This window comes from Caretta caretta, chromosome 9, assembly GCF_965140235.1.
Source record: "Caretta caretta isolate rCarCar2 chromosome 9, rCarCar1.hap1, whole genome shotgun sequence".
NCBI lineage: Eukaryota > Metazoa > Chordata > Testudines > Cheloniidae > Caretta > Caretta caretta.
This window is the reverse complement of record NC_134214.1, coordinates 12,761,508-12,781,344: the sequence shown is the minus strand read 5'-3', so window position 1 is coordinate 12,781,344 and position 19,837 is coordinate 12,761,508. Positions and strand designations below refer to the sequence as shown.

Below are 19,837 nucleotides of genomic sequence, written 5' to 3'. Positions count from 1 at the left end.
ACCCACTGATGAGATCAAAATGTGTTCTGCAATCTGCCACAACTGCTCCACAGTAGGTATTCTGAAAATGATCCCAACTACAGATAAAGAATCCTGTCATGTTCTGTTCCTTTGTCGCGTTTCTGGTCATAGCAAAGCACCATCTCTCAGCAGAACCTCCAATACCAGAAAGAGACAAAGCAAATGAGAAGGAACAGCTACTTCATTAGCCATTGATACGTGAAGGACTGAAACAAGAAACTGATCACCTCTTATTATGAGAGGGTAGCACAACTCCCACCCCTTCTCTTTCTCCAGTTACCAGTGGCTTACATTAGAATAGTTTTGCCTCAGACACACCACACACAAATATGAGCTACAAACACCAACATGTCTGCACTTTATTTATTAGCCCTCACATCCAGGTTATGTCTGAATCTTGCAAAATCTTTGCAAACATGTCTATGATGTGGCCTTTCCTATCCACACAGCTAAAACTCATAATTTCTCATCTCAGCTGTGGCAATATCCTTTTATCCAGCCTTGACAAATGCAATCTTGCCCTGTTTATATCCACTCAGAATGCTGCTGCAAAGATTTTTTTTCCTAATCCTTCGTTTTGACCATGTCTCACACACCCTCTTTGCACATCTCCACTGGCTTCCTCTTCTCTATTGCATCAAACATAACTACTTGTTTTCACCTCAATCTTTCCTCAGTGGGCACAGACCCTTCTCTCACCAACATCTGTAACTGCATCTCCACCCCCTTGGTCCTAATGCTTCTTAAATGCTTCACTGCTAAACATTAAGCTTCTCAAAGTAGTGATACACTTCAGGGCCTAATTTGCAAAGGTGCTGAGCATTTACAACTCCAGTGGGAGCTGTGGGTGCTCAGCAACTCTGAAAATCAGGCACTAACTCACCTTGGATAGCGAGACTGCCCTATTTGAGAGAGCTATCCAGTCCTTTGGGAAAGCAGCCCATGCGGTAAGCCTTACTTGGAATCAGTGCCAAAAGCATGTAATATTCTGGCAGGCCTCAAAAGGAGATGTCAGTTAGATAGTGATGATTTTCCAGGTTCCCTGTCCAGATGTTAAGCAGGTAAGGGAAAGCTCTCAATATAAAACGAACAAGGAGTACTTTTGGCATCTTAGAGACTAACGAATTTATTTGAGCATAAATAAATTTGAGCATAAATTTGTTAGTCTCTAAGGTGCCACAAGTACTCCTCCTCCTTTTTGCTGATACAGACTAACACGGCTACCACTCTGAAACCTTTCAATATAAAGATCCATTTTTACTATTTATGTGTATTATCACAGCATCTAGAAGCTATAAGGTATGTCTACATGTGCAGCAGCATATACAGACACTGCACTGCTAGCATGGGTATAAACAGCAGTGTAGACAGTTCAGGACAGCTTAGGCATGTGGAGTAGCATGCCCTACGTGCCAGAACTCTGTGGGTACGTATCCTACATGGCTTTCTACATGCCCAACCAGTATCTCCCTTGTCCACAATGCTATTTTAGCAGTGTAGTATCCCGCTGCTTGAGACTTTCTCCACTGCCTCTCCTCTGCCAGAACCTTTCCCTGCCACAGAGAAAGGCTTCCGCAGCTCCCACCTCCCAGTGCCTTTCCTCACTGCAGTGAATGGCTCCAGCAGCAGGAAAAGGCTCTAGGATGGTGGGGAGGCAGTGGAGAAAGGCACCAGCAACAGGGCACTGTCACATGTAGCAACATTCTGTAGTAAGGCTGGCTGCAGCCCACCTTTCACTGCAGTGTGTAGTTATACATATCCTACATGCCAGTTCAAGTGTAGCAAAAGTCATCCTTGTTGATAAGAACTCCATTGTGTTAGGCACTGTACAAACCCCAGCGGTATCACCACAGGCATATGACATTATTCACAGGATACTATTTTTTTCCCCCTTGACACAGTTGTGGCTGGAAGACGGGTGCAAAATTTACATGATGGAACAATACAAAAAATTAGATGAATTAACTGCAAGCAATAGATGACAGAAATGCTTTTTAAACTTCCTTTTTGTTTTGTTTTTGCTTTGGTGTTTGCGGGAAATAATTAATTCCTCACAAAACTGCCTGAAGGAAGTTGTATTTGAGTTCTAAGTCCTCTCGTTGTATGACTGACTGTTTCCATGCCTCAGAGGCATACCTATAACTGCCAAGGGTCATTAAGGATATGTCTACAAACCTACATTAAGGGTAAGTCCAGGCTCTGACTCAGGTTTGAGCCCAATCTCTGCTTCCATCCACAAACAACTCAGTCTGACTCAGGTCAGCAAGCTTTCAGGACCCAGTTCCTAGGGCCCTGACAGGGGCGTGTGTCGGAGCCCAAGTCCCACTGTGACTTGGGTCCAAACCCTGTCATTTAGCAGCGTGGATGCAGGTCAAGGTACATGCCCGAGTCAGAAGGTCTGCATAATACAGCATGGACGCCTTAGCATGGCTGAGAGACACAGGCCAGCAACTGTAAATCGAGGTTCTCAATGCAGTAGGGGCTCGCAAGCATGGGCTTGGAAACACTGAGTCCACTAGCCCACGCTCCACAGACTTAGTGTGCAGAGTAGATATACCCAAAGGCACAACCAAATTCTTCTGGATGTTCTGAGAGAGAATTCAGCGAAGCCTAAAGAACAGATTGCCAAGTGTCAATGAGCCAAAATCTGCAGAGATGGAAAAGCTAACCATTCACACTAAGTAATTTTCACATATATATGTAACTAGCATAACTATACACAATTATGCCGGAAATTCACTTATAAGAAACAGCACCAAACTTGGTTTATTTATTACACATATTTTCCTCTCTCATTGTGAGGAATGTGTCCATGTGTTCCAAAGTCTCAAAAAAGAGCCACACATTAATCTGCAGGAATTTAAAGTCCTAGAGTCATCACATGGATCGCTGCAATGCAAAAATATATTATATATATTTGGAGGGACTTCTAGTAAACATGACTTGAAAGTTGTATCTGTGAGGTACAAACAGAAATCTCTCCCCATGCCCTGAGAAATAATACCCTGGACCTGCAACACAGAGAATAATTCAAGGTAGACAGACTCCATAATTGTACGGCCAACTTTTTCCCTTACATCTGGAACCCACAAGTGATTCACAAACTTGCTGGAGAAATGTAAGTCTTCATTCTAATAGTTGTTAATAGAGTTATGTTCTTCTCACAGTTCACAAGAATGCCTCAGCTTTTCACAATAGTCCAACAATGCTGGACTGCTCCTATTCCATATATTGTGAGTTCTTGTCATCACTTATACCCAATAGCCTTTTCCCATGTCCACCAAAATAGATTTGAAGCCTTGTGTAAAGGACTGAATAGTTTTGAAGAGAATTAGAAACATTTCTAGTTACTGCATCTTTAACGTAGAAATGTAGGGTTATAAGGGACCTTGAGAAGTGATTAAATCTAGGCCCCTGCACTGTGGTAGGACCAAGTAAAACTAGACCATCCCCTAACAGCTGTTTGTCCAACATATTTTTTAAAACTTCCAATGATGGAGATTCCACAACCTCCCTTGGAAGCCCATTCCAGAGCTTAACTATCCTAATAGTTAGAAAGTTTTGTCCAATATCCATCTCCCTTGCTGCAGGGATAATAATCCCATTATACGTATGCTATTGTTTTGCCTAGATCTGTATATCTCTTGTGCTGTCAAAAGTAATTGTGCAGGAAGCCTTTGCAAAGCCTATGTGTTCTGTGCTTCAACTATCACGTGTCCCTGGAGAAGTGAATGGTAACCACAGTATGAACAAGGGTGGAACTCTGGGAAAGAACAAGAAGAACAACTGATCATAATCCTCCTTATAACAGCCCTTAACATATTTGAAGACTGTTATCAGATCCCCCCTCAGTCTTCTTTTCTCAAAACTAAACATGCCCAGTTTTTTTAACCTTTCTTCACAAGTCATTTAATCATTTTTGTTGCTCTCCTCTGGACTCTCCCCAATTTGTCTGCATCTTTCCTAAAGTGAGGCACCCTAAATTGGGCACAATACTCCAGCTCAGGGCTCACCACTGCTGAGTGGGACAGGTATCACCATGTCTTACACACAACAATCCTGTTAGTACACACCGAATGACATTTGCCTCCTTTGCAGTTATATCACAATGTTGACTCATGTTCAATTTGTGATCCACTATAACTCTCAGATCCTTTTCATCAGTACTACCACCTAGCCAGTTATTCCCCATTTTGCAGTTGTGTATTTGATTTTTGCTTCTTAGGAGAAGTACTTCATACTTGTCTTTACTGAACTTCCATCTTGCTGAATTCAGACCAATTCTCTAATTTGTAAAGGTCATTTTGAATTCTAAACCTGTCATCCAAAGTGCTTGCAAACATTTTATAAGCATACTTTCCATTCCATTATCCATGTCATTAATGAAAATACAGACTAGTCCTAGACCCAGAACTGACCGCTACAGGGCCCGGTTAGATATGTCCTCCCAGTTTGACAGTGAGCCACTAATAACTATTCTAAATATGGCCTTTAAACAGTTCTGAACCCTCCCCCGATAGTAATTTTATCTAGACCACATTCCCCTGGTTTGCTTATGAGAATGTCCATTTGTATGAGAATTCCAAATTTTATCCACTTTTCTTTCCAAATCATTGTGTGTGGTGAGCCTTTGTTAATTTTTTGGGGCAAGTGAGAGGTGACAAAAGGGCTTACTCACACTACTGAAAAAGAATGGAATTGCCAAAAACCATGAGTATCATCATCATGCTATAAGGAAAAATCTGATCTCTCACAATTTTGACCACTTATAGTCTATCTTACTGAAAAGAGTAAAGTAAATCTCCTCATTCTAAAGGTCCCATCCCACTGCAGTCTTAAGTGCATGCTAGTACTGTTGTTTGCCCCCTTTTGGGGTAGTTTCATATTTTGTTTTTACTCATTGTGTCAATCGGACAATGCAGTTCTACAAAATAAAAAGAATGTTGCCGTATGGGCCCCCACCTCAAGAATGGCAGATAATCATACTAGCACTTTGTTATGCTTAAACACCGGGAACCTGCACTGAGCTCTGTGCAGGTGATTCCCTGCTCTCACCTGGAGACCCACTGAAGTCAATAGGTCTCTGCATGGGATTAAGGCTGTGCCCACATGGAGCTCAGAGTAGGACGGTGGTTGTAATATAGACAGCTCTTAAATACAGTTAAATGCAGCATGTGACTGTACCCTATATGCATTCATTGCTCTAAATTCATATACATACACATACACATATTTTAACCTCAGTTGACTGGAGGCATGGCATTGCAGCCAACAATCCCTATAAAGACTATCAATACATCACTATTCAATTGGCTGGAGGCTGCTGTTGAGTCATGCAAGGGATTATGTCCCACTTGGAGATCCAGTTTGTTGTCATAAAGTCGCTACTAAACCTGTCAGACAGAGTAGGGCAACAAGACCAAAAACCAGATTGGCATCAAAACATTAAACAATAACCTAACCTCACTTCATCTTTCATCTCCAGTATACTAGAGAGATATACACTCCCACCTACACTGTACCAACAATGCCATCCTTGTTTGTCCATTTGTCAAATTTTCTGATCAGCACCATCCTACAATCTGCCCATCATGCAAGGAAGAAGCGCCCTGTAAAAATCCACAAGGATTGTAACAGGATAACAACCACCCAGCACTGAACACCCTGTGGACCGAGGTTACCCAATATCACCTTTCATAACTTATTTGGTTAAATGTTTTAAGCACAGATTCTCCTAGCCCCCAATACTTTTCAGTCAGACCATTAAAATGTTCTTCTCATCTGACTCAGCTCATTGTAAGCAAACATGTACTGGGATCTTACCTTTTCTTTCTGACACTGAAGTCATGTGTACTCTGTTCTACCTAGACACATGGTACATTCGTTCTCAATTCAAAAAACAGACACCTGCTATTAAACAGCCATAGGCACTCTAATCCAATAGGACAAAAAGCATTTTCCTTCTATCGTGGTGTTGAGATAAGACTAAGAAAGAAAAAATTCTCTAATATAGCCTAGCATAGGGAAAAGGAAATGCCTCTCTTACCCTCTAGCAACAACCCTCCCCCCAAAAATAAAACAAATTGGCATTCATAGCCTTTCTTGAATAATTCCTTAGCACAGAGCTCTTCCCCAAAGCCAAATGCAATTTCTCTCCTAATGAGCAATTTCCCTCCCCATGTGCTGAAATAGTATGTGACCTCCCATATCAACCATAAAAGCAATATCAACCTCTCTTTGTACCAATTCCAATCTGACCTGCTCATCAGCCATGACAACCTCTCTCTTTTCCAATACCTACCAGGTATGTTCAAAGTCATCCAAACCCAATCTGTCTGTACTCATCACAAGACGACATACTGGACAGTCATACCAATTGAGTCTTTTAACTGTGAGGGTGGTTAAGCACTGGAATAAATTGTGGAATTTCCATCTTCCTAGGCAATCATTGGAGATTTTTAAGAGCAGGTTAGACAAACACCTTCAGGAATGGTCTAGATAATACTTAGACTTGCCAGAGTGCAGGGGATTGAACTAGATGACCTCTCGAGGTCCCTTCCAGTCCTATAATTCTAACCATTTCCTATTCCGTTTCACACACCACTTTTTAATGGTGGTGGTGGCGACATTATTCTCTCGTTTGCTGGCTTTCACCCTAATTTTAAACCAAAGATTTAGACCTCTGGCTCCTATAGCAACATTTTCAGTCCCAGACATCAATTACTGACCTATTCCTATAACAAGGGATGCTGGGAAGGGGTGCCCATCCCAAGGCATGGGGCTCCCTTTCTTGCTGGCCATATAGAGATTAGAGGCAGAGTAAGTACCTGTCATATACTCAGTATGTGAACAACTACACAGAGTCATCCAGCAGATAAAACAAAGACATATGTTTTGCTGAGTGGGTAACATACTCTTGTGGAGCTGAACAGTGATACAGCAAAGGATGACCGACTTCTTACCCAGTAGGTCAGATCCCTCTAAGGGAGGAAAATCTATACTTTTATTCCTTTGATCACAGAAGAAGAGAGCTTCATGGGAGATTATCAGGTATACCATGTAGCCCCTCCTGTTAGCGGAGATAACAGACAGCTAAGGCCAAGAAATTATATAAAAGGGACAAAATTCTAAATCAGACAGACAGAAAAAGGAAATCTAAACTCCAAAGGAACTATGGTGATTTGTACCATCTGAGGCTCTGACCCTTATTTGGGAGCCACAGAGGACATGAGGGAATGTCAGTAACTAAGTCTGAAGCTCCTGGAGGGCAATGGCACAGAGCTGGGCATCCAATCTAGTCTCCTGATGCCTTGGCATTCTCCTCTTTCCTCCTCTGATCACAGTTCCCCATGAGTACTGTTGCATAACTCAAGTTCCATTCAACCAACCTGGTTTTAGTTTATGCTTCTTTGAAAGTGGAGGGCCATGGCTTCCAAATTAACCCCTGGCCAATATGGATGGAGTAGTTGGCAAGTCTCTTGACTTCAGTGGAGCTGTGCAGATTTAAACCAGCTGAGGATCTGGCCCTGAATCTAGACAGAACTTGCTCTGTTTTCCATGGCAGTGATCTGTGGAAACAGCAAGTTTTATCTTTTACATACTTTTAAATTCTTACTGCTGGCACAACAATACTATCGGACAGATAGCTTGAGTCAGCTTTCTCCCACAAGGTGTTTGCACTCGTTGGCTGACTCAGAGTGCCGCCAAGTATGGCACCTTGCCCGCCTTCCTGAGCGCTGCACAGCCTGCAAAGGGGCAACACAGCAGTAGGAGCTAAAAACCTTGTTTCTAGAAGAGCTCACCTTTGCCACAGTATGCAGAATAATGAGAGCAGACCAGCCATTTATGTTAGAAATCATACATTTACCCCCCACAGTATTCAAACAAACATTTGCATACTCTTTATTATTTCCTTCAGTTATTTACATGCAAAGCTTAAGGTTCAGACACTTTATAAAATGTAAAAAAAACAAAAAAACAAAAAAAACCTAATTCATGCAAAGCAGTGATATTGGAATCTTACACTGAATCAATAAAATGGACTGCCAAACAAAAATTAACCCTTAAAACAACAATGCTCAACACTCCCACCCCCCTTCCCACTGGTCCGCTAGATACCAGGACAATCTTGTAGTTCAAATCAAACATTTCATTCATTAAAAATCAGCATCCATTGCCACAGAGCAACAATACAGATATGCAGGCCAACGTGATTTCCAGTGGGTTTGGACACCACCCAGCATATTATGGGTGCTACCTCAAAGTACATAAATAAAGGGAGAATTAATAATGACAGAGGTTAAGTTAGACTCATTTAGGAAAGCAGGCGGATGACCAAGAGCATAGGATTTTAGTCCAGTAGATGGGCCCTGGACTGAAAGTCAGGAGACCTGTTTCTTCCCCCCGCCCAACTCTGCCACTGACTTAGACAAGTTACTTCACCTCCTTCTCCGTTTCCCTTTCTGTTCTATGTCTGTCTAGTCTGTTTAGAGTAAACTATGTGAGGCAGGATCTCTCCCTCCGTAGGTGTTTGTATAGTGCCTAACACAATGGGGTCATGATATCTGTTAGAGTCTTTTGGCTCTACAGAAAAGCAAAAAAGAAATAAGAGCTACAGGTTGTAGGGCAAGAGTGGGCAAACTATGGCCCGCGGGCTGCATCCAGCCTGTCAGACCTTTTAATCTGACCCTCGAGATCCCGCCAGGGAGCAGGCTCGGGGGCTTGCCCAGCTCCGCGCGGCTCCCAGAAGCAGTGGCATGTCCCTGCTCCAACTCCTACGTGTAGAAGCAGCCAGGGGGCTCTGCACGCTGCCCCCGCCCCAAGCACCAGCTCTGCAGCTCCCATTGGCCGGGAACTGTGGCCAATGGGAGCTGTGAGGGCAGTGCCTGCGCATAGAGCTGCCTAGCCTCGCCTCCATGTGGAAGCCGAAGCAGGGACATGGCACTGCTTGCAGAAGCTGCTTGAGGTAAGCGCTGCCTGGAACCTGCACCCCGACACGCTGCTGCGCCCTAACCCACTGCCCCAACCCTGATCCACCTCCTGCCCTCTGAACCCCTCAGTCCCAGCCCAGAGCACACTCCTGCACCCCAAACCCCTCATCCCCAGCCCCACCCCAGAGCCCACACCCCCAGGATTTGTCATCTTGAATAGTAGAAATAGTTTTTTTCTTTTGGGATGGGGGTGCATCATTCCTTCTCACGGTAATGCTGTGCCACACAAACTCCAAGGTTGGTCACAACTCAGTAAGTGCTTGTGCAAGACCTGTAGGCCAGATAGTGCAGTCTAGAAGGCTGAATAAAGCCTCCAAGCTGCTTGTTGCATACCAAGGAGCCATCAACAGCCTGGGACTGGCCTACCTGAGAACTGCCTCTCACCTCCTGCCAGAGTGCACACCTTGTTCAAAAGGGACACTGAATTAAGAGCCATTATGTTTTCTTGTAAAAAAAAGAAACAATTTGTAAATCCTATGGTATCATTAAGCCTTAGAGCACACAAAAGCTAGCATGCACATCCTCATGTTGTGCATTAAGTGACAGAAAACAACTGTGCTCACCAGAAGTGAGAAGTCACTCCCTCCTGTACTCACCTGTGGCACACAGTAGTTCAGTCCCCTGAGGACTGAAAAGCTGCAGCCAAACTAAAGTCATTAAACTCAGGGGCATCTGGATGAAATGTAAGGGCCTGGGTGAGATACAGGTCAGACTAGAGAAGAGGTTCCCGAATGGGGGACATGCAATAACATTATTTTGGGGGCCCAAGGACCCCCCGGGCCCCACTGAAGGGCCAAGGATAGCAGGGGATTCTTTCTGGCCAGGGAAGTGGATGGGGCTCTGTGTAGTTGGGCTCAGCTGCAAGGACCAGGTTCCCAGCCCATCTCTACCCCACTGCTGCAGCAGCCACCAATTGGCAGTTACCCTCCTCTGCTAGGAAAGCCAGCAGGCACTCTGCAAACAGGGAGCCGAAGGCTGACCGTGGGAGTCCTGACCCCCTCACTCCCTTCTCTCTCAGACAGAGTCCCCTCTGGACCTCTGTGCAGCCCCAGGGCACAGAGCCTCATCCGCTTCCCCTGCCAGACAGACCCTGGGTAGAAGTGGATGGGGCTGCGCTGAAGGGCCAGAGAGAGCTGTGTCTGGCAGGAGGTCTAGTACTCAGGGGCGCAGTCTTACACTCCCCTCCCATCCCCATCCCTTCAGAGCAGCTCCAAAAGGGGTGAGAAGCAAAATGGGTAGGGAGCTGGGTCCTGGCAGCTGAGACCGCCTGACTGTTACAGGAAGCGGAAGGCTTCCTCAACTGCCACCTGGTGGGTACAACCTCTGTCCCCCAGGGGTACGAGGCACTCCTCTCACCCCCATACTGGGCACTCCTTCCATCCACCCCCTGACCTGGCCTCAGTGAGGGGGACATGTATGGGGCATGAATTTCCAAAGTGGCCGCCACAAAATAAGTTTGGGAAACTCTGAACTAGATGATTTCAAATCATTAAATCAAAGGAGTGGAAGGGACCTCAAGAGGTCATCTAGTCCAGTCCCCTGCACTCATGGTACAAGGATTATCTTCTAGACCATCCCTGACAGGTATTTATCTAACCTGCTCTTAAGGACCTCCAATGACTGAGATCCCACAACCTCCCAAGGTAATTTATTCAGTGCTTAACCACCTTGACAATTAGGAAGTTTTTAATTTTACAAGTTTTAGATGTAAAATTGCTACTAAATTTTTTGGTGAAAAACAAAAACAAAAAAAGATGGTCCCTTCTGGGCTTAAACCCTATGAATCTATACGTGTGTCTACACTGCGATTAGACATCCGCGGCCGGCTTATGCCAACTTACTTGGGTTCGGGATGCTCAGGTTGCAGGGCTGTTTAATCATGGTGTTCTGTAGACATTCAGGCTTCGGCTGCAGCCTGAACTCTGTGATCCTCCCACTTCGCAGGGTCCTAGAGCCCAGACTCAAAGGCGAACGTCTACACTACAATTTAACAGCCCCTTAGCCCAAGCCCCATGAGCCCGTTGCAGGTTTTTAAATGGCATTGTAGACATACACTATAAGGCCCCCCTCAACCTTCCCTCCAACTTTTGTCCCCACTCCTTCCTCACTTTTGCACCTTTCCATTCCCTAACAAGAACGGACACAGCCTAGATATTATAGTCCACCTCTGCCATTCTCCTATAAAGTTGGTTTCCCATCCCAGGTTGGCCTTCTAATGTAAGTCACATGGCCCTTCTGATTAGCCATCCAAAAGAGTAGTCAACAACCCACAGCAAGATGACAACAACTGGAGAGGAATTTGAGTTTCAGCAGTAGGTGCAGGATTCAGTGCAGACCTGAATCAGGACTCAGATTTGTCTCTCTACAGCCAGAATCAATCCCTTTTGAGAGCAGAGTTCTCTCCCTCTCCCACCTCTATTCCTCAACTGACTTCTCAGGCTCCCTGCAGAAACCATCCATCCCACCAATATCGTAGTTTAGATTTGGACAGTTCTATAAAGATTTAAATGAAACAGACAAAATTAATCAGTCCGTTCCTCCAAAATAACACCATTGCATAAATTCTATACAAAAATAATCACCCATCAATATAAGGAGAAAATATAAACTGCAACAAAGCCTTAAAAAGTATTTTGAAGTTTTGGAGAAAATAAACTGGCAATGTACATCAAGGTGATGAAATACATTAAGTCAAAATTCTTTGTAACAGTCAGTGTTTAAAAATCTCATCCCTTTCATCCTTATTAGAGAATGTTTTGTCATAATTTGTTAGGTATCTTCATAAATGTTTGATGAATATTAACCCTTTAAAATAAAAAAATTAGTTTCTTGTTCTATCTTTGAGCATTCGATTATGTCCTAATTAGTGCTATCTTGTTATTTTAACTTTCAATTAAATATGCATAAAAACTACACTAAAAGAGTATTAGTCAAAGCACGCAAAAGTTGGGAAATGCCAGAACTAAGGTTGCTTGTACCAAATTTAAGCGGGGACAACAAAAGACACATACCTGACACAGAAGGTCACCAGAATGTTTTAACAAGGCCAACACAATTATTTTCCCATCGTTTTATTCTTTAGAACAGATTAACTGTTTTGGCTGAAATTTTCCAAAAAATCTGCCTGAAACAGTCACCAGGCATTGAAAATTTCAGCCCAAATGGTTAAGGTTTGGGAAGGTTATAAGGAAGCGAAAACAGGGTCTGATAATGGGAAGTGAGAGGCAACCTTAATGATAGGCAGCACTACCAGCCCGGCCTAAAAACACAGTCTATTATTAAACTGATACAGAACACTGTTTCATTTTCAAGTTGTTTTTTGGATTTTTAGGTTTTGGGTTGGGTTTTTTTGTTTGTTTGTTTGTTTTTTTAATACTTGGTAGAGTCAAGCCCAGAACCCAAATCCCATATCCAAACCACCCCGAACTTGGAGAGAGTAGGACTCCAAATATGAAGTTTAGGACTGTCCCTTATCACTAGAATATCCTAACACCAGTTCTAACCAACCCCAAACTGTTTGGCAATTTCAGATCTGGATCTGTAGCTTTGGGTTAGGCCCATCTCTAACCATTTCTAATTATTATAGTATTTCCAACAATCACCCAGTATCCTGGGTATGCCTCATGCAACAACTTAGCTGTATAATCTGCTGATAAATTACTACCATTAGCCTCCACATACTTAAACCTATATTTGTAAAATAAATATTGGCTAACAGGGGGGACTGATTAAAATCAAGACAATTTAAACCAGTGATTTAAATCACCAAGTGGAAAGTCTAAATTTAAATAATTTTTAATCAACTTTCCCACTTATACTTCAGTTATTTTCTGAAGAAGGGTGCATTCTCATTAGTTGATATAACAATTAAAACATCTTGATTTACAACTCAGTAGAGCCTTTACACTAGATTTGTACATCTTTTTGCTACCTAGGAACGTAAACTATAACTATATACATTTATTTAGCAATTATATAGCTTAATATTTTCAGATTCTTATTAATTGTACATTTTTAGTATGTTAGAAAATAGTGAATGACATATTCCTTATTTACTAGATCATGAGGAAAAAGTTAATTTGTGTCAAGTTACATTAAGATGGTAACTGGAATTTAAACAAACACAAACATATAAAATTGATTTTTATTAAACGAAACATGCCCTTAATATACTACATGATTTATTGTGTCATATTTATAAAGCTTGACCTCAAAAGTTAGAATCAGGGGGCAAACCAACTTTCTTGATGTAGAAATGCAGCCTTTAACAAAGATTTTAACAGAGGCTCATGGATTTAGTACATTTTTTATAAATGTTTTAAGAGATTAAAAGTAGTTTAAGCCGTAACATACTTTTAAATGAAATCTCAATTTAATATAAACACATTTCATTTTGAAAAGAAAAACTTGTAATTTAGAGAACGCCAAAAAAAGTTGGCCAATAGTAAATGTGCGCTGCTCTGTGTCATGTAATGAAAACCCCTGAGAAAATGTAGTTTCCTTTTTTGCTTTTTCTTCCCACTAACAAGACTCTAAGAGTATGCTCTGCATATAGCACAACATTTGTAAAATGCTCACCACACAGGATTATCAACAGAACAGGATGATAGCGTGGGTAATACTTTATTTAATACATATGTATAGCATGGCAAGCAATTGATAAGCTGGGTAGTTGGTGTTATTTCCCTATAGTTTGTTAATTTGCATTTGTTTTGGACAATCAAATCTTTTTGTATACTTTGTTTGTACTAAAAAAATATTTTTAGCATTTCATACACAGATGTCCACAATAGTGGATTACATTATTATTACATATTATTCCGTCTCAGTACATACAAGAGAGCTTAATTAACATGATCGCATACTACATCTCAAATAGTGGTATAGTTACATCATTTTTCTTACAATCTTAGAAAAAAAATCACCTTATGCTATATTTGTATTTGTTCTTTTTGGTCATTTCATTTTTGTGATGGCTCCATATGTCTTTGGCATTCTTTTTATAAGTTCTCTTCTCTCTAACGTATGTAAATAATTAAGTCAACAGTAATGCACTATACAATTTATTTTCAACCAACAGCACAGCCTGGGAAGAGACAATTAATGATAATTCATCTGCAAATTTAGGTGAGCTATTTCTCTATTACTCCGTTATTGTACTTAACATGAAGTATTTGTATAAGAACAGTACTATAATTTTATATAAATGACAGCAAAGCCCTGATTCTTCAATGAACTCTGTGTGAGTGAACGCACAGCCCCACACAAGGCTCCACTGAAGTCAATGGGACCCTATGCAGGAGCCAGTATCTGTGTGAAGCAACTTGCAGGATGAAGGTTTAAAGTAGTCTGACGTAAAGAGAAATACACAGTACTACAAGATGATAGAAATAATTCTATGATATTGTATTGCACCATTTTGAAACACTATGTGATCATAATTAAAGATCATTCAGTGCATACACAGAAGGAATGTCCTACGGTGTTTGTGGCTGGATGGTTTTTAAAGAAAATTCCATAATCTGGAACTCTACACCCAGGCTCCACCATAACACTGTGTCCCATAAATCTCACAATGTCTACAGAAGCGAACCTTTCCTCTACGAACCTTAGAAGGCATGATTTGACACTGAAATAGGACTCACTGAGCAATGCCTCAAATAGGTGCTGCTACATAAAAAAAAAAATGGCAGCTCATTCGGCAAGGGGGCAGCCCACTTGATGAATGAAGGCTTTGTAACCTGGCTGGTGTGCTGCTGCGCAAAGGTGTACATCTGCTGGCCTACATCTTCAGTGGAAGGTGAGGGGCCAAGTGACAAGTGGGGGCCTTCTGGTCCCTAACAGTATGTCTACACAGCATTTTGGATCAAGCGGGAGTGAGCGTCCCAGCTTGGTCCATAGCCTCAGGCTAGCAGGGTTGAAGCTAGTGCTCTAGAACTGTATGGACAGTGCTTTGAAGTTGCGGCTCGGGCTAGAGCAGAGGCTATGAAGCCCATACCTCTTCCTAGGCTTCAGAGCCTGAGCTCCAGCCTGAGCCACAACTTCAAAGCACTGTTTACACAGCTATTTCTATATCACTAGCACAAGCTCTGCTAGCCTGAGTCTATTAACCAGTACTGGAAGGCTTGCTTGTGGGCTGGGTGGACATACCTCTACTGGCTTCTTGTCTCATCAGGTCAGGGCTGTCCTGGCTCTCTGCTCTCCCAGCATGTCTTCACTACAGAGTTAGCTGCAGTGATTGGCACCTGGCTGCATGCAACTACATTGCAAAGACCTACCCATGTTATTGCGTCTCTCAGGTGTTGTACTCACTCCAGTATGTCACTAGGACTCCTTGGGACATGCGCCATGGATATTTGTACTGCAGTAAGCTGAGTCGTTCTAAGATTCCGTCCCAGTGAATTGTGGGAGAACTTGTACGCTCATGACAGACAGGAGAGTTGTGGAAAGGCACTAGAGAGCTATCAGCAGTTGAATAATTTAGCCTGCGTCGTCACTGCAAGTTATCAGTCCAAGTGAAAGTTGAACTTGGACTCTAAACCTACTCCTCAGCTGTGCCCAGGTTGAAAGCACCACTTAACTCAAGTGAGAGGTTTGCACATGTGAATGGAGGGGGGCTGGTGCAACACCCAAGTAAGAACTCAGGCTAACTCTGGTGTGAAGACAGACTCCCAACAGAACTTCTGCGTCAGGGAGAACGAAAGCCTGAATGGTACAGGTTGAAGGGGCGTTATCTTGAACATCCTGTTCTGGAGCCCATTTTCCTAGGAGTCTTGGTGCCTTTTCCAGTGGCTTTGGGATAGTGGGAAAGAGAAATCTTCTTGCCTTTGGGGCATTACTCAATCCCCACCTCAACCCCACAGTAAAAGATCTGCAGACCTGAAAACTGATTTCCATTTGACCCAGCTTATGAACCTTTCAATATTGTGAAAGGCCTCTTCCGCTTCTCCAGAGTGTCACTAAACAGAAAACTTCCCAAATAGGGTACATTAAATGGTGTACAATTGTTGAGGGCCTGCTCACTTTGGCTGGGTTAGCCACATGACAGGTATATAAAGTGCAGCTTTCCCTAGCTGAACATTTTAAGCCTGATCCAAAGCATACTGCAATTTTTGAAGATAGGCCCTTTACAAGTATAGGCATCAATGCTGCACCACCTATACAGGCTTAACTTTAATATTATGCACATGGGTAAACGCGTGCAGAACTGAGGCATTAGCTCTAATTGTTTTGTTCCAAAATTAGCACATATGCTTAGACTACAATTTTCAAAGGCTCACAGCTTGGTCAAATAAAAACCTGTGTTCATCAGATTACAACTCTCCAAGAATCTTTCTTGGCTAGGGTACTGCTGTGCCAAATTTCAACAAAAGAAATGGTTAACAAAAATTTTAACAGCAATCTTTTTTCTGTTCTACTGAAATAAACACACACTATCCCCACAAAAAAAAATTTTTTTTTAATTCATCTTTAGACAGAGACAGCCTGGGAAATTGCAGCCCCAAATATGAAAATTTCAGAGAATCATAAGAAATTTCAGAGAATCATAAGAAATCATAGGGGAGAGGGATAGCTCAGTGGTTTGAGCATTGGCCTGCTAAACCCAGGGTTGTAAGTTCAATCCTTGAGGGGGCCATTTAGGGAACTGGGGCAAAAATTGGGGATTGGTCCTGCTTTGAGCAGGGGTTTGGACTAGATGACCTCCTGAGGTCCCTTCCAACCGTGTTATTCTATGATTCTAAACTGAAAATGGGTTGCTGCCTTTCTTGTTATAATATGATAGGGGAGCGCTAAAATCATGGTAAACACAATTTTTTCCCCCCACACCAATAATATTAGTTGTCCTAATGTTAAGGCTGGAGATTCTAGAGAATTTTTAGTTGGGTCAATTGGTATTCCCTTGAAAAATATCCCAGCCTCCTAGAGTAGTCTGTCAGAAGAATGTAAAGATACATCTGAAAGGAAAAGGGGCTTCATTAAGATCTTTGAAATATCTTAGAAGCCTAAGGAGCATGCTCACAAGTGATATTTTTAACCACTAATTAAGTTCTATTTTAATTTTAAGATCAAGCAAATACGCTATGTAGATTATGTTCAGAATACGGTACAAGTGTCAGTACTTTCTGGGGTACGTCTATACAAGGTAATAATATGTATTTTTAAAAGAAATTCTCCTATAATTCAAAAACTCCTGAAGAGATTTTCCTGAAACTGTTAAAAAACAGAATGAACCCCAACTTCATCATCAAGCAGGGATGGAAAATTTTAGCCCAAAAGATGAAATGTGAAAACAGGTTGTTATAAATCTTTAGTAAAGCAGGCAAATTATGCACACGCACAAAGGTCACTTTATGGTGTTGGGTTTGTTTGTTTTTTCCCCAAAGACCATGATTTGCCTTCTAGAACCTTTCTACACTGCCAGAAGTTGAATGGTGGGAAATTGTCTTATAACACAGTAGTGCCTTGTCTAATATTAATTTTCATACAAGATGTACACTTTCATGACAAGGCTTGCAAAATTCTATCTGCCCCAGGGTATGTCTCTCTTTAATAGGCAAGTAAAATACCATTAGATTTTTCATTATCAAGAATCATGGTAAAGGGCACACATGAACATTTTGTGCCTGGGCTTGTAAATTTTCATAACTATTTTGCAAGGCACATAAACAAACACAAAAGCAACTCTTGTATCTTGCTTGTGAATACCAGACCAAACTGTGGTAGAACCATGTTACTAAATTTTATTTCAGCAACATGATTATACTGCCATTTAGTCACAGCTACACAGGCAAGCCCGAACAGTCAGGATACCATCACATTGTGACACGATCCACCAGACACGGGAATTTTGGAAGAAATTGTCTTAGATTCTAACTGACCCAGTCCTACAAGGTCTTACAAATGTGCGTAACTGTATACACTGACAGGTTTCAGAGTAGCAGCTGTGTTAATCTGTATTCGCAAAAAGAAAAGGAGTTCTTGTGGCACCTCAGAGACTAACAAATTTATTTGAGCATAAGCTTTCGTGAGCACTAACAAATTTATTTTAGCATAAGCTTTTGTGAGCTGTAGCTTTGTTAGTCTCTAAGGTGCCACAAGTACTCCTTTTCTTTTTGCGAATACACTGAGTAGTCCTACTACTTCAACAGGACTATTCATAGTGCATAAATTAAAACACAGTAGGCAAGCCTTTGCAGACTCAGGTCCCAAATTTTGTCCAACTTGGAGGAAAAAATCCTATCAGACTGTAGACCCAGCATGGAAAATATCAGCATGAAAGGAATATTTTTGGCTAAGCTATGAACTCCAAGTTAGCAAAGGTTGAAAAATAAAATTAAAACTACTTTGCACTTCTATAATGACAGGTTTCAGAGGAACAGCCGTGTTAGTCTGTATTCGCAAAAAGAAAAGGAGTACTTAAATAGAGACTGGGAGTGGCTAAGTCATTATGCAAGGTAGCCTGTTTCCTCTTGTTTTTTCCTACCCCCCCCCAGATGTTCTGGTTTAACTTGGATTTAAACCTGGAGAGTGGTCAGTTTAGATGAGCTATTACCAGCAGGAGAGTGAGTTTGTGTGTGTATGGGGGTGGGGGGGATGTGAGAAAACCTTGATCTATGCAGGAAATAGCCCGACTTGATTATGTAAAGAGTTGTCACTTTGGATGGGCTAGCACCAGCAGGAGAGTGAATTTGTGTGGGGGGGTGGAGGGTGAGAAAACCTGGATTTGTGCTGGAAATGGCCCACCTGTTGATCACTTTAGATAAGCTATTACCAGCAGGACAGTGGGGTGGGAGGAGGTATTGTTTCATGATTTCTGTGTGTATATAAAGTCTGCTGCAGTTTCCACGGTAAACATCTGATGAAGTGAGCTGTGGCTCACGAAAGCTCATGCTCAAATAAATTGGTTAGTCTCTAAGGTGCCACAAGTACTCCTTTTCTTTTTGCACTTCTAGAGAGCCTTTCATCTGTAAAAGATCTCAGAGCACTTTATAAACATGGCCTCGAAAATCCCTGTGAAGTACAAGATCAGTTTTGCATAGATAAAGTTGTTAGTCATTTACCAAGATCACACAGTGACAGAACACAGGGTAAAACCCAGGGATCCTGACTCCTAGCCCCCACCCCTAACCAGGAGGCAGTACTTCATTTTCTGTATGGAAATTCTTTACTGCAGTTAAAAAAGTTAACACAGCATCTTACCATATATATTAGTCTCAAAATAGGAATTCTAGATGTTTGAGTTCTCTACACTTCCAAGGACACACAATGTTGCTGCAATGGAGGTGTGGAAGCTTATGGAAATCTGCAGAAATAATTTCTATGACAGCAGTGGGGATTAACACTGAACTGCAAGATAATTCCATGGGTCCTTCCTTCAGTGCCCTTCAAAAACTGCAACTTATTCTCTTTGAACAGTTCCTGAAAAGAGATTGTCTAGGTAAACAGCAGTGGTGCAAAAAAATAGCTGAAATCCTTAAGTGATGACTCATCTATTTATGTTCAGTAATTCTATAATAACTGCATTAGGAATCCAAAAAACTTACTGTTGATGCTGTAATGAAACTACAATAATATTTTACAACTTATCTATAAGCCACCAAAAGAAGTCATTTAACAGTAGACTATAGCGGCTGCTCACAAAGGTGCAGATTTCTCAGCTGAAGGCATGTCAACATGAAGTCAACAGAGCTATGAAAATTTACACCAACTCAGGATCCATATCTTTCCAAGCATCCTAATAATACACAGTCGAGAGCTGTCACAATTTAGGGCACACTGGTGAATGCTATAAAACATACTGGAAGAATCGATGTTTAATAATTCAG

At 41.9% G+C, this 19,837-nt stretch overlaps 1 protein-coding gene across 6 annotated transcripts in view; it reads right to left on the bottom strand.

The window, feature by feature from the left end:
- Positions 1-19,837, bottom strand: part of TBL1XR1 (TBL1X/Y related 1) — a 173,890-nt gene that overhangs the window by 139,893 nt on the left and 14,160 nt on the right. For 2 of the 6 annotated variants that reach the window (XM_048863460.2, XM_048863467.2), the window contains exon 2: positions 7,410-7,589. The exons of the other annotated variants lie outside the window; for them this stretch is intronic. The gene's annotated coding sequence lies outside the window, so the exon portion shown is untranslated. The remainder of the gene's footprint in view (positions 1-7,409; positions 7,590-19,837) is intronic. 6 annotated transcript variants of the gene reach the window in all.